This window comes from Mustela lutreola, chromosome 3, assembly GCF_030435805.1.
Source record: "Mustela lutreola isolate mMusLut2 chromosome 3, mMusLut2.pri, whole genome shotgun sequence".
Classification (NCBI taxonomy): Eukaryota; Metazoa; Chordata; class Mammalia; order Carnivora; family Mustelidae; genus Mustela; species Mustela lutreola.
This window is the reverse complement of record NC_081292.1, coordinates 184,549,771-184,564,370: the sequence shown is the minus strand read 5'-3', so window position 1 is coordinate 184,564,370 and position 14,600 is coordinate 184,549,771. Positions and strand designations below refer to the sequence as shown.

At 50.4% G+C, this 14,600-nt stretch overlaps 2 long non-coding RNA genes across 2 annotated transcripts; one reads left to right on the top strand and one right to left on the bottom strand.

The window, feature by feature from the left end:
* The first annotated feature begins 207 nt into the window (after positions 1-207).
* On the top strand, positions 208-13,957 carry LOC131827475 (uncharacterized). Its single transcript, XR_009352033.1, has 3 exons — positions 208-356; positions 5,622-5,800; positions 13,797-13,957. It is a non-coding gene; the product is annotated as an uncharacterized LOC131827475 (long non-coding RNA).
* Positions 12,726-14,131, bottom strand: LOC131827476 (uncharacterized). The gene is made up of 3 exons (XR_009352034.1): positions 14,011-14,131; positions 13,684-13,858; positions 12,726-12,811 (listed from the first exon to the last, which is right to left on the bottom strand). It is a non-coding gene; the product is annotated as an uncharacterized LOC131827476 (long non-coding RNA).
* Between the last annotated feature and the right edge of the window lie 469 nt (positions 14,132-14,600).

Below are 14,600 nucleotides of genomic sequence, written 5' to 3'. Positions count from 1 at the left end.
TGCTTAACAGCTTGAGGTTGGCTAAATAAAGTCTGACTTCCAAACGAGAGCACGGCGCTATATAGATGTGAAAAATCATGTTGTAAAAGAACACTCAGTGACATGGGAAAAAGGTTGATGATACATTTTTAAGTGAGAAAAGCTGTTTTCAAAACAGTATGATCTCAAAGTTGAAGAAAGGAAGATGTTTGTTATCACTCACAGGTGTGTACGTGGGAGACGGATCTGGCCTGTGCCCCCACCAGGTGCCTTCCTTCACACACCCTGCCCGGCCCAAGAGCCCGGACCCACGCTCCAGTCACTGGGCGGGGTCATCCTCATGCCTCTGGATTGGAGTGCTGTGTATTTTAACAAAGGTAAGAGGGATGCGTGGCAGAGTTTGATGCCCCGCAATGTCATTGTTTCCCCTCGGGTCACTCCTGGAATACTTTTTCGATGAGGCAGGATCCCCGGGAGTGTTGACCATTGGAGATGGTTGAGTGGAGCTCACAGGAAGAATATTTCAGATCTATGGGACCTCTTTGAAGTGGTGTAGAGGAGAAGATATGTCCCTCCAACGTAAGAGATGCTGGAAAGTACCCGAGAATAGGGTGTCCTGATTCTTGGACTAGGGAAGGTGGGCCCATCCCCTACCCCTGGAGTCACCAGCTTTCTGTTGTGGGCAACTGAGCTCCAAGATGATTCAGAAACCCCACTCAGAGTCCTCTTGGCTTTCTGTCCTCTGCTTCACCCCAGCTCCACAGCCATGTTCAAGCAAAGCCCAGAACTGACAGCTTAGAAAAATATTTAATTGAGATTCCTCCTACAGTGCTTATTTCTGTCTCAATAAGGCCTTGGCATGTCATGGGTAGCTAAATATATTGGCTGTTTCCTCTCCAATGCCAGCCTAGTTTTTTAAAATGTTCCCAAGTACATCTGCCCAGTTTTCTCTTAGAGAGAATTTACAGCATTAGCCCTCTGTAACCCAGAATGAGGGTGGTGGTGGTGGGGGGAACAAACTATGGAGGAGGTTAACTTAGAGAAGAGAAGCCAGGGCAGTTATGTCTGTGCAGGATAAGCATCCATTCGTTCCTTCATTTGTTCATTCAGGAACCATCTGTTGAGCTTCTCCTGAGTTACTGGCACTGTGCTTAATATGGAGACCGAACAGATGTATGGAATTAGACCTGGTTCCTGCCCTCAAGGTGTTCACGGTCCAGATCAACCAGTGACACAGAGTGTTAATGATGGAGGATGAACACAACAGAGCTGAAGGCAGGCTTTATGGTGCCCCAGAGTGAGGATACACAGAGGACATTTCTAAATAGCACCTCTACCTGTCCTAGCAGGGCTTAGGAATTGGAAGGGGGAAGAGCTCAGCAAGCATATAAGGATACACAGGATTTAGGTGCACATCACATTAGTTTGGGGTCAACAGCATTAGGCTCTTTTCTCAACAGAATTCCTCCACTGGGCTTGGCATTTGATACTAAAGAAGACTTGAGTACAATTCATTTTTCCTCTCTAAACTTTGGATTCTTTATCTATAAATATATTATTGCCAGGCAGATGTTTTAGAAACATTTTGAGAAGCCCAGGATCCCTTTTGTAAACAAAGGCATATATGGAACCCTAGGAGATAAGACAGGTAATATCAGAACTGCTGTGGTTGAGGCAAGGGTAGGGGACCCAAAACTAATCCTGACCTACCCCTGTTCTCCATCAAAATACCTTATCAGGACTCCAGAGTTCCCTAGGCTGCAGTGCAAACTAACACACGAGTTAAGATGATGTTCCAGGCTTTTCTGGCTCTAAGACAGCCCTCCATGTTCTTTCTTCACCTCCATTTGAGCATGGGGCTGGTCCTGCCTCCTGGGGAGTCTGCACCTGCTACCTGGGAGCTCTGATGGAGGGTGGTGGGAAGTGGTCTTGGAGGACTTGGGATCACCCAGTTCTGGGAATGGTCAAGTCATGGTTCCTTTGGTGAAGGAAATAAGCTATCATCTGAAAGCAGGAAGGGTGTTGGCTGTTGGAAGGATAAGGACAGTCTGCGAGTGTTATAGATGGCGCTGGCCCCATTTATTCACCCAAGGCTTCTGGAAGATGACCTAGGGGTGAAGGGTCCTTTTGATATGTCAAGGTCTTTAGTATCTAAACTGGGTTTTACTCTCTGTGATAGCAATGATGCAAGGTGGAGAATGTTTTCCCCCATATTACAGATGGGGAGGAGGCTAGTGTGATTGTCTTTTCAAAGAAAGAACATCAAGATTCCCTTTGGAGGGTGGGGTCTATACGTCACACCTTGTTAGACTTCTGAGAAGCGCTTTCTATTCTCTAATCTTTACTCATTTCATCAATGTGCATTACTTCCCCTGCATTTATCTGTTTCCTTCTATTTCAGAAAAGCCTGAAGTTTGGTTTTTTGGGGTTCTTCTTGACATCGCCTAGAAAGTCATAGAAATATGAGGGTGTCTTGAATGAATGACCTGGAAGAGTTGTGGCAGATTTCCATCTCTGATCGTGGGACACTGCTTTGGTGATCTTGGCAGGAGGCTGGAGTGTGGACATGAGAATTTTAGGGTGAGGGTGATTTCCATCCTGGGGAGCCTGTAATTCCTCAGATCTTATTAATATAAGGACTAAATACCAGACGTTCCTTTGGGTCTGTGTGCCGATGCTCTCAGCCGTTCCTAGCAGACTTTCTCCACTGGTCTGGAACCTTTTAGGGCATTCCAAGCCGCGGCTCCTCTCCCCCCGCCCCGGGGCTGGCCTGCAGTCAAGCATCTTCACACTCTGCTGCTTCCATCTGGAACTCTCTTCCTTGATTCTCGATGCTAGCTGCATCTAGGCCTGTTCGCTGTTCCAGTGCCCAGAATCCCACAGAGCAACGCTAGTCGAGCCGCAGATACGGGTGGGTTTCCCCGGGGGGAGAAGGCCTGGGCAAGAGGATGCCTCCCAGGGACCTCTGACTTCTCATCAAAGGGTATCTTACAGAAAGAGAAACAACACAGTCCCCGCTGGGTGGAGAGATCAGGAGTACACATAACTGATGAAGGATATTATCAAGAACATGGAAAAGAACATCTCCAAGTTACCTTTGGATTCTAAGATTCTCTATAGCATTTGACTCTCCATAAGACATGAGACTTGCCCTGATGTGGCGTCTCCAGAAACTCTTATGTTTCTGCTGCAAAAGGGAGGGAGTCTGAGCCCTTTAGGGCCCACTAGCGGACTATTTCAGGGACTCAAGTAAGACTCGGGAAACACAGGTGTGAAACACGCTCTGGCTTCCTCTGGACACTTGCATAATATCCTTTGTCCAGGTAGACCCAGTTAGGAAGTCTGTTGAGGTTTTAGGGAACAAAATGCTGGAATAAAGTGCGAGGAGGGGTAGAGTGAAGTAGATGCTGGAAGGAAGCAGGCTCCCCCCCCTCTCCAGTGGTTGTGCAGTCCCTGGGAGCAGACCACTTGCCTCACCGCAAACCTGCCCCACGCTGACCCCGTAGCTTTCTTCTTCAGTCAATCCCCTTGTCCGAGGACATCTCCATCTCTAGATTGACAGCAAACTTCCCTTTCTATCCTGACCCGAACCAGGGCTCCCCCGCGATTCCTCTCCCCTTGTGTCCCTCACTTCCGAGGCCCTGGAGAACCTCACCCTTCCCTCCCTTGTTTGTGATCCTCCGCTCGCTCTCTCCTCCTTCGGGGCCTCATGTCTGGGGAGGGAGGAGGCCTTCAGCATTCCATGCCATAAAACTCTGATCTCATGATAGCAGACTCTGCAATTAAGCTCATTTCTGATGAACTCATGACCACCTGCCTCGCCTGGCTTCTCAATGTCTCCACCCCTCGCCCTGCACCTTCCCTGCGGGAGGATTTTGTGTGGCTCCCCTCCGTGGCTTCTCCTCCCTGGTCAGTCTCGTCCTGTCTTCCTGCTCTCTTCCTCCCTCCACAGCTGGGCCTGATCACCAGCCTTAGCTCTGCTCCCAACCCCCAATTCTTGGAAGCCCATCTTCTCAGGCAGGCGGTCCTAAGGGGGGCCAGCCCCTTTATGACCTGACATTTTACGTGTTGATTATCTCCAGTCTTCCACCAATTTGGCCGTTTACTATACATTACTCAGTGTGCTCTTCTCAACAGGGTTGTAATCTTGATTGTAAGGATGTGGGGATACCTGTTTGAATGATCTCTCTGCTGCACCCAAAGCAAGGATGTGGGAGTGAGGGAAATTAGCATTTAGCAAAGGCTTTAAGACATTATCTCATTGAATCCTTTCAACCCTAAGAGCTAGATATTTTTTGTCTGTGTTTTGTAGATAAACCCAAAGCTCTACAGTATTTTGACATCTACAGCTGGTGAGTGGCTGAGTCAGGGTTTGAAACCGGGGTTGCTTGATAACAAAGCATTTTTCACGACTCCCTGTGTTTATCCTAAGGTGGGGCAGAGGGCTCCCATAAATGCACTGAATCAGAAAAACAGTGGGACACCGGAAGCTGAGGCATGTTTAAAATCATCGCTAGTGCTGAACATTCTACCTGTGTTTCTTTTCTTCCCCACCTGAAAACTTGAGCCCTGGATCAATCTACCCCAGTGCTTATTTTTTCCAAAGATGCTAAGAGCGTGTTTTATGATCGATGTCTTTAAAAGTGTCCTCTCTATTTTTCCAGAACATGGTTCTTCTAAAATTTTTGCTTGGCCAGAAATGGGCCTGGGGATGTGTGATGTGGCCTCTAACTGAACACCCAGGCAGGAAGCTCTGATAGCTGCTAGTTGTCTCTCTCAAGGCTAGTGTCCCAGCAGAAGGTGCTCCTGCACTTGCATGGGATTAGGGTATCAGTGGAAGAACAGGGTGAAGGTGAAACATTCTTGAGATAGAGCTCAGACAAAGACATACACCTTGGCCACGCTGCCAGATGTCAGAAATTCCCCACGGAGCCCCAAAGAAAAGTATTGAATTGAATGAATTAGATTGTGAAGAAATGAGAGAGGGAGAGGGATGGGGGGAGGGGGAAAAGGAGAGAGGGAGAGGAGGAGGGAGAGAGAGAAAGGTGAGGGGGAGAGGGAGAGAGAGGCAGAGATCGTACAAGCACTCAAACACTGATGAGGATGACGAAAACAAGCAAAGGAAGAACAGGAGCGATGAAGGAGGTTGGATGGAAGCTTGGTGAAAGGTTTTTCCCTATGAAGTGAACAGAAAAAAATACCTTGACTCTTTAGAATGGAAGGGAAAACAATTTTTGTATTACGTGACAATCCTCTTCAAATCCTTTTTCACATCCCAGTGGGATGAAGATAAGGCCTGGTGCTTTGGGATTTTGGCTGAATTAAAGCAACTTGACTTCAGCCTGTGCTGCTCTCTGCCCACGATGCTGGAACTTTCTGACTGAATAGGTCAAGGCCTGGGCTCTGCTTGACCATCCTCTGGGCTTCCCTGGGGACACAAGGAAGGATGAGGTTGACTAATCCCATCTCAGGTACTCTGTGGTTCCCTGACCTTGATTCTCCAGGATCTACAGTACAGAAAACAAACGTTTCCGGAGCATTACCACAGAACAGACGCAGAGCTCTCTGCGCTTCTAAACATGGCAGCATGCTCTCTGTTTCTCTGACGCTACCCCTGTGATGCTCTTCGTTTGCCTCCTCAGCCCTCCTTTGGCTCCAAAAGACGGGATTCGAAGGCCCAGAAATCTGGAGGAGGGGAGGTTGCGGCCTGTCGAGGAGTCCTATTTCTCTCTGTTCCAGCCTCTGGGTACCTCATGGTTACTCACACCACAGCCCTTCTGGAGCCTGGGGGAGAAGGCAGAGGCAAGGAATCAGCGCACAGGTAAGAGCGAGTCTCTGTTGTCTGCACTGGTCAGGGCTGATCCCAAAGGGCAAACATTTGCCATGGTTTGTCCAATGCCCAGACCTTAGGCCATCGGGTCCCATTCAGTCACTGCTTAGATGAAAGTGCTTCCATTCTAGAAAAGGAAAAAACCCGTTATACAAAAGGCAACAAACCATAGGGGAGACAGAATGGGGTGTGGAATCATATGGCCCTGGGTTCAAATCCCAGTTTCACCATTAACAATCTGTGATCTGGTGACTTCTGTGTGTGCACAGAGGGTGGTTCTTCTTCTTCTTTTTTTAAAAGATTTTATTTAGGGCGCCTGGGTGGCTCAGTGGGTTAAGCCGCTGCCTTTAGCTCAGGTCATGATCTCAGGGTCCTGGGATCGAGGCCCGCATCGGGCTCTCTGCTCAGCAGGGAGCCTGCTTCCCTCTCTCTCCCTCTGCCTGCCTCTCCATCTACTTGTGATCTCTCTCTGTCAAATAAATAAATAAAATATTTAAAAAAAAAAGATTTTATTTATTTGACAGAGAGAGATCACAAGTAGGCAGAGAGGCAGGCAGAGAGAGAGAGGAGGAAGCAGGCTCCCTGCTGAGCAGAGAGCCCGATGTGGGACTCGATCCCAGGACCCTGAGATCATGACCTGAGCCGAAGACAGAGGCTTAACCCACTGAGCCACCCAGGTGCCCTAGAGGGTGGTTCTGAGGACAGAGTAGGACAGACACTGGACTCACAGTCAGTCTTCCTAAGCTTTCTGCCAGCATGGGGAGAGCAGGAGCCCTTTGAGGTCTCTCCCGATTCATGTCCTACTCCCCTTCCCTATCCCAGCACCAGTCCAGCCTCCAGCCATGCCCTCCCCACCAGGGGTGAGGGTGGTGATGCTCCACGCCTCGTCGTCTTGGGTCTTGCTGTCACCAGCTCTCCTTGTGGCTCCTTTACTCAGGTCTCTCCTTCCCAGAACATCACCTCTGCAAGGTCTTCCCAGATTCCGTGGTTGCAAGCAGTCTGTCCAGCCGTCTCCAGCCCTTCCTTACTCTCCTGTCCTCGAGAGCTCACCGCCCCCGACTCGATGTTGTCTCCTCCCTGAGATCACTAGCTTCACAGGGGCAGGCATTTGGTTTGCCTGGTTTTTCACTCCCTTCCCAGGGTCTGTAATAGTTCCAGGCACATACCTGATAGCCAATAAGTATTTGTTAAGTGATCCTCCACCAGAACTGTCCAGAGGACAGGCTCTCAGTGCGGGTGGGGAAAGGCGAGGGGCATGGGATCCCCGTGGCCCACAGGGCAGGTCCAGGCAAGTCAGCCCCACGCAGAATGTCAGCCTTCCCCTGCTCCTTCCTCTGGGGCCCCAAGGCAGGTTCCGACTTGCACAGCCATGTGGGTGACCTGGCAGCGTGTGCTGAATAGCCGTGAGACAACTCTAACCCTCCCAGCTCACGGGCCCAGAACCCTGCACTCAGGGGCCTCTTCTCCCCGGGCCCCTGTGGCTTGATCCTGAAGTGAGAATGCAAAACCTGACGTGGGCTTCTGGGGCGCGGCTTCTTCCCCTCTCCCCACAACCCTGGAGAGGGGCGTGGGGGCTGCTGTGGGTGACAGAGAAGGGCACTGGAAGCCGCCTGTAAGCCCACAGCTTCCCATGGCACGCTTTCCACCCAGCGGGAATTTATGCAAAACGTTATTGTAATCGGTTGTCAGGTGGTATTGTAGAACGTACCTACGTCCCTGCCTTTACAGACAATGGCACTGGGGACTTCAGGGCAGCTTTGCTTTGGGAGGGGCTGAGTTGGCTGCTAATCATGGGATGCAGGCCAGGGAACCCAGGCTCTGCAGGTTGCTCAGCTGCTGGCTTCTTTAGAGGAAATGGGTAGGTGCCCTGGCAGGGGGTTCTGGGCTAGAAACATGTTCTCATCAGAGATGAGCTCCTCCTCACAGTGCAAGCTCCAGAGGAAGGAGGGAACAGATATGCCCTGGGCTGGTATGGGGTACCCTGGGCTTGGGGGTAGGAGAACTGAGTACTAGGCCCTCTCTTTCCAGGCCAGCTTCTTTCTTGCTCTGAGCTTCAGTGTCTTGTTCTGAGAAGGAAGGGCTGCACTCCAACCGTGAGGTCATTTCTCAGTGGCTTAGGGAATCACTGTCCCACAAGAAGGGCAGTCCAACAGGGCCGTGTCCCACAGGGCCGCACCAAGCACAGCTAGCTTCCTCGTCCCCTTCATTATTTGCTTGGAGAGAAGTGGCCTGATTCTCCCGCCACCTGGCTTCTAGCATATTCTGAGGAGTCACAGCACACTCCCTTGGTTCACACAGGCCCTGAGGACCATCAGGGACCGGAGGTGGGTCAGCGATGTTAGGGACAGAGGGGACAGGAGGAGAAGAGCCTAGAGGCTGGAGGGATCCATTCTGTGGGTCCCCTGGGAGGTGGACAAAAGAGAGATACCAGGCTTCCTGTTCCCTGCCTGAGCAGGCAGCTTCTCTATGGATGTGTTGTAATGTGGCTCATTCCACAAACTTCTCACCCCATCCATCCTGCATGAGTGCCATGATGCTGGAAACAGCTTGGCCTGAAGGAACCACCTCCTTTGCCAAGAAAAGATCTTGTCTGTGCCCCTGTGGTAGTTTCAAAACATGGCCTCCAAATTTTTTGATCCAACTTCCCCTTGACAAGGGGGATGTCTCCCCCTCCCTTAAATCTGGCCTTGTGACTGTCTGACAAATGAACAGAGTACACGAGGTGCTGGGCCAATATCTGGGTCCTGGCCTTCAGACGCTGGCAGCTTCCACTTCCTGTCTCTTGGGATGCTTGCTCTTGGAACCCAGCCCATGCTGCGAGAAGCCAAAGTCGCCTGTGGGGGGAAGGAGCCCATGTGGAGAGGGACTGATGCTCCCAGGCCTCGGCCCTGGCCGAGCGCCCAGTGCCAACATGCCAGCCGTGTGAGGGAACCATCCTGGGGCTCCCGGTCCAGAGGCCCAGCTGACAGCACGTGGACCAGAAGCACGCTGTCCCCAGCATGCCCTGCCTGACCGGCAGGTGCGTCATCACAACAGACACGTGGGGCTCTTGGGCAACACTAAGTCACCAGCTGTTACTGGACTAGAGAGGACCGGTCTAGCAGGTGCTGGGGACCAAGAACCCTTGTGTCCTCCCACGCCTGTAAGCCACTTATATATTTTTCTTTCCTTTTTTAAATAAGATTTTATTTATTTATTTGACACACACAGAGAGCACAAGCAGGGGGAATGGCTGGCAGAGGGACAGGGAGAAGCAGACTCCCCATGGAGCAGGGAGCCTGACTCGGGGCTCGATCCCAGGACCCTGGGATCATGACCTGAGTCGAAGACAGACGCTAAACTTACTGATCCCCCCAGATGCCTCTCCTTCTATTTTTCTTAAAACAGCAACCCCCCTGCCATCCCATAGACTAATTTCTCTGGCAAAGACTTCCAGCTCTTCTCTCTGAATGAAGATGATGATTAGCAGGAATTGAATTCCCAGAAGTCTGTTCCTCTCCCTCCAGCAGATTCCTTCTTCCCAGCCTCGGGCTCCTGCACGGCCCCCAGGGGACGTCATTGCATGCCTTGGTAAAATCTCAGGGTGTGCCCAGGTGCATGCGTGTGAACATCTGTGTACACGAGTGTGGGAGGTGTACGCAGAGGCTAGAGTTCAAACACTAGAGGTGGGCAGCAGCTAGCAGAGGAGCTGACCGTTTCCATGTTCTTGCTGAGGCCACTGGAAACCAAACTTTTTTTTCTTTTTTCTTTTTTTTAAAGATTTTATTTATTTATTTGAAAGACAGAGATCACAAGTAGGCAGAGAGGCAGGCAGAGAGAGAGAGAGGGAAGCAGGCTCCCCGCTGAGCAGAGAGCCTGATGCGGGGCTCAATCCCAGGACCCTGGGGATCATGACCTGAGCCGAAGGCAGAGATTTTTAACCCACTGAGCCACCCAGGCGCCCCCCAAACATTTTTCTACTAAAATATTTTAAAAATGAAGACAATCTTTTCTGGTTATACCATTTTGCATATTTCAAATTTTCTGCAATGGACATGGATTACTTTTGTAATGAAGGAAACAAAACCCACTTCCAATTCCAACACTCAGAATTGAACAGAATTCCCATTCTGGTGAATTTCCTTCCAGCCTTCCCTCTGTACTCAAACATCTGTTGGATATTTGAGATCATGCCATAAATACAGTTCTGTGCCTTGATTATTCACTGTATTCAATATTTTAAGACTCTCTCTCTAAATTGTTTCCCAAGCCTAATTTTTAAATGGCCTGATAGTATACTAGAATGAATAGATATTTGTTTAACTTATCCGGCATTATTTATTTGACATTTTGGTGTCAATGTATTACACATTATTACTATAGTATTTATATGATTATAATATTATATATCATATATAAAATATATAATATGCATTGTATATTATTATATTATGATCTATGTCACCATAACATATACTATATATGTTGTACTCAATTATTATATATTATATATGTAATACCACACCTGGAATGTCAAATAAATATGTGCGTCAAACGTGTGTGTGTATCTCAAGTCCTTGTACCTTTAATCTTCCTAGAAATGGAAGCTTCAGGCGAAACACTGAACGTTGGGGGCTCCTAATATGAACAAAGTTCAAAATGGTAGACCCCACCCCATCTGAGATGTCTGCTTGGCTTCAGGAACCATCTCCTGACTGGGCATCTCTTGCTGCTCTGGTCCCGGGGAGGGGGTGACCAGAGATGGGGAACCCAAGGGGAGAAAAGACCAGGTGAAGTCATGTGAGGAAGTCTGCCGCAGCCAGGAGGAACCCCTGAAGTGACTTTACGCAGACCCGGACTGCTGGGGAAGTAGTTTTTGTTCCCTTGTGTGACTTGCTATGATGAAGGAAGAGAAGAGCTCTGACACTCGTCACAGGGGGGACATGCCTTGCCTCCGCTACCTCATCTGATGCGTCTAGGGCCTCAGTGTGACGGTGATTTCTATCTTACAGACAAGGAGGCTGGACTCTGAGAGGTTAGGTAAGCTGTCCGGAGTCACACAACTGGTGAAAGGGAAGAACTGGGTTGCGCACCAGGGCTGTCCAGCTCCAGAGCTGGCGGGATGAGCTGCCGTCCACATTCCCACAGCAATGCGGGAGAAGGGCCATGGGCTTCGTCCCCTCGCCCCCCTGCCTCCCTCTCTCCCTGTCCTACTTTGCTCTTCCTCTCTTCGAACTTGAGGGCCTGAGGTGAAGACCAGGAACCCTTCCCCCGGTCATAAGCCACAGGACACCCTGGGAAGGTATCAAGCCTCCTTCCCTGCAAATTGCCCATTGCTGAAAGCCTCCTGCCTTGGACCCTGATGGGGTGGCCTCTGGAGGACCCTGCAGGGCAGAGGGTTTGGTGGGTTGCTGGGGAGCGCTCTGTGGCGGCTCTGGCCTGCACGCTCCCAGCATGTGTTGTCTGGGAGCATAAGCCCTTGGCGTGTGCAACAAGGGGACGGAGGACACCGCCAGGATGGAGGACGGAAGGTCAAGGAGTATTAATAACGTGACCGCTGGCTACCGGATACTGGGCTGGCCCTCCAAGTCAGTCACAGGAGAGGGGCTCAGGGAGGCAGCGGAGGGCAAAGAGATGTGGGAGGCGCCTGAACCCTGTGTTTAAACCCCAGGACGCCGCGGGAGGACCCTTAATCAGAGCTTTGGTCCAAACCCTCACTCTCCGAGCCACTAAATTGCATCTCTTACCCCTCTGGAGTTCCTCTGCAGGATCTGTCCTCTGGGGAGCCACCCAAATGGACCCCATGTGGTTCTGTTTAGACACTTTATTCCACGTGGGGAGCTTCAGCTAGAGGTGACTTCCAAACGTTAAAAACAGTGAGAGTGAGGGGCGCCTGGGCGGCTCAGTCAGTTAATCCTCAGACTCTTGACTTCAGCTCAGGTCATGAGCTCAGGGTCCTGAGAGGGAGCCCTGCGGACCCCGTGCTCAGTGTGGCTGCGCTCGCCCTCGGCCCCGCCCCCAGCTCCTGCTCTCCGTCTTGTGTGCTCTCTCTCTAAAATAAATAAATAAATCTTAGAAAAAGAAAAAACAAAACAGAACAAAACCAAAAACCAGCCTGTAAGAATGGATTCAGTCCTAGACCATTGGTAACAGCCAACTCTGAAGGCAGGAACAAGCTACTAGAGGCCTCTTCCAGGGCAAGTGTTAACTGTTTAATTGCTGGACTCGGGGGAGAGACCAGGGCGGCCAGGGGCACTCCCAGGGTTCAGGGCAGTGGCTATTTACCAAGTGGTACCGATGTTTTCAGTATTTTGAGAACTGGTTGGCTGTATCTGTGCACGAGCGTAGCTGGGCTCTGGGGAGGTGGCGAAGAAATGGAGGCCTGCCCCTGGTTTCTTAGGATTATTATAACTGAGTCTTTCCTGACCCCTCTGGACAAAGAGCACGGGTCCCCCTCCTCTAGCTCTCCACACAGAGCCTCACGCTGGTTTCTCGCTCCGTGTTCCTACAGCTGCCTCCTAGCTCATCAGAGATGAGCTTCCGGCGGCCAGAAGCCCATTCCCAGGTCCACACAGAAGTGGTCCTCCCTCTTTAGTACAACCCCCCCCCCCCATAGTGAACGCACTCCCTGATGTCTCCCTCATGGTCCACACCCCATAAAAGCTTTGGTTTGTGGGCTACATTTGAGGATTTGCGTGAAGACCCCCAGTTCTCCGGGCAGGTGACCAACCAGCAGAGCAGCCTCTCTCCCCAGCAGCTCGGACTGGCCCTCTTCGGGCAGGCACAAGACTGCCTGCGAGTCCGGGTGAGGCTGGGAGAGAATTTCCCTTCCCTGGGCCTAAGCTTCCTCCTCTACAAAACAAATCTGGAAAAGCTCATCTCTCAGGGCCACTCAGTTTCTAGAGTGCTTTTATTCCATTGTTCCTTTTCATTGCCACAGGGATGGAGCATTCATCATGGATCACAAAGGAGACTGGGGAGCCAGATGGTCTGGGTTCCAATGCAGATTCCGCCGCTCTCCAACTATTTTTTTTTTAATTTTTAATTAATTTTTTATTTTTTATAAACATATATTTTTATCCCCCGGGGTACAGGTCTGTGAATCACCAGGTTTACACACTTCACAGCACTCACCAAAGCACATACCCTCCCCAATGTCCATAATCCCACCCCCTTCTCCCAAACCCCCTCCCCCCAGCAACCCTCAGTTTGTTTTGTGAGATTAAGAGTCACTTATGGTTTGTCTCCCTCCCAATCCCATCTTGTTGCATTGATTCTTCTCCTACCCACTTAAGCCCCCATGTTGCATCACCACTTCCTCATATCAGGGAGATCATATGATAGTTGTCTTTCTCTGCTTGACTTACTTCGCTAAACATGATACGCTCTAGTTCCATCCATGTTGTCGCAAATGGCAAGATTGCAGCCATCAAAAGAAATGAAATCTTGCCATTCGCTCTCCAACTATTAACTTGGAATAATGGTAGGACAGTAGTACGCATTCGATCATGCTGATAAAGCGTTTAGAACACTTGGTCCTTAGCGAACCCTTGATAGACATCATCTGTTTTTGCTGCCTCTGGTAGGTTTCCTATTAACTGATAACCCCAGTTGCCACATTCTGATTCTTAGTTGAGTGACTGGGCAGGTTAGCACAGGCCCTCTGTCCTCTATCAGAAGCAGCAGAGCTACCATCCCGACTCACTACCAGACACTTTCTCATTTCAGGTAAGGCTCACACCCTATCCTTTCACTCCTAAGGAAATGGAGGCCCCAGAAGATGGAAGCCACACCGTTCATAAATGGTGGGTTGTGGATTCAAGGCCAGGTCTGTGGGGCCTCAAGCCCACACCAATGTGAATGGAAGGGATTTCTCTGGAAAGACAATTCCGTACCAGTCCAGTCTGTTCCTGGGGCAGAAGGCTGACACCTGCGTGGAGAGAAGGAAGCCATCCTGTGGGCGGAGGGCTGAGCATTTCCCCTAATGCCTGCTCCCTCTTCTTTCAAGCCAGGCTCGAAGATCCAAACCACAAAAAAGATGAAGGAACCTTGTTGATGAAGTCCTCCACCCTGGGAAAAAGAAGATAAAAAAAGAGAGAAAGGAAGAAAAGAACAGAGAGAGAGTGAAGGAACAATCCTTGACAAATATTTTCTGTTAATAAATTCCATTTTGCCTCTACAATGTTTGCCAACTATCTAAGCAGGAAAAATTTTTCACATACCAGGGCAAACCGTCGCCGAAACGCCTCTTCAGTTGGCCTGCCCACAGCCTCTGTTTCCATAACCTCCCGGGAGGCAGCCTGTCATGGACCTCTGTGGTCTTCCTCTGGGAAGACCTGCCTTTTCCATGAAGAAGATCCAGGCGCGCTCTCCTCCGAGCTTGGGGGAGAAGCGGCCTAGTAACCTTGTAGGTCTTCCTGCCTCCCCAGCTCTCCCCCTTCCCCTCCACTCCTTTCCCAGCCCCCCCCCCCCCCCACCGTCTGACTGAACCGGAGTGCAGAAAACTTTGCTTCTCCACTCTCCCGCTGCCTTTCCAGGGTCAGTCCCCTGTCCCCAGTCAGAAGCAGGTCTCTCCTAACCCCATTGCTCTTCGTCCTTCTTCTCCATCCTCCTCTCAAACTTGGTTGGTTTTATTGGCTTGGGAAAGGAAGAAGCTCCCAAATTCTTGCTGTAGTCTTCCCACACTTGTCACACTCTGTCTTCAGGCACTCATACACTCAAAAAGCACTGAGGGCCTACGGGTGGATTCCACTCTTGGAATATGCATCGGGCCTTGATATTGGGTTTGGAGAACCTTCTAGCTAGTGCCAAG